Below are 719 nucleotides of genomic sequence, written 5' to 3'. Positions count from 1 at the left end.
TAAAAGTTAAAAGAATGTAAATGAGATGTTTCATGAGGGTATGTATGCTAAATATTGCATCAGGACTCCGCACATAGAGTTACGTCTAATGAAATCACGTCATATGGCGGTGACAGAAAAAAAAATAAAAAAATTTGTCCGGTAACTGTGGTATTCCGTGTTATTCAGGTATTATTGTATGTTATTCAGATGTTATTGTGTTTTGAGAATATTCTCGGTGTTATAATAATATAATAAACATCAATAACACTTGAATAACACACAATAACACTTGAATAACACGGGAGGAATATTTCATTGTGTTACCAGACATATTTTATTTTATTTTTCTGTTACCGCCACGTGACGTGATTTCATTGGACTCCGCACGTAACTCTACGTGGTGAGTCCTGATGCAATATTTTTTCATTTTTGTGTTGCTGTTATTTGTGTTTTTTTTTTTTTGGAGAAAATATTAAGTGCTGATTAGCTCATGGCCATCTCCTACGACCTTTCCCTCTGTCCTCTGTGTACTCCTATTGGCTATCTGCAGGTGAGTAATCCACACCTAACATTTTCTCATACTTTTGAAACATGTATCTCATTTTGATCTTGGGCTTTTTAAGATTTGCTAATTTCTCATTTTATTTTGCAAGATGATAGTGTTATAAAATTGATATTTTTTGTGGATTGTAATAAAGGAAGATTTACATGTATACCGCTCAATTCTCATGTATTTA

This window comes from Phalaenopsis equestris, unplaced genomic scaffold, assembly GCF_001263595.1.
Source record: "Phalaenopsis equestris unplaced genomic scaffold, ASM126359v1 Scaffold000002, whole genome shotgun sequence".
Classification (NCBI taxonomy): Eukaryota; Viridiplantae; Streptophyta; class Magnoliopsida; order Asparagales; family Orchidaceae; genus Phalaenopsis; species Phalaenopsis equestris.
This window is presented reverse-complemented; position numbering follows the sequence as displayed.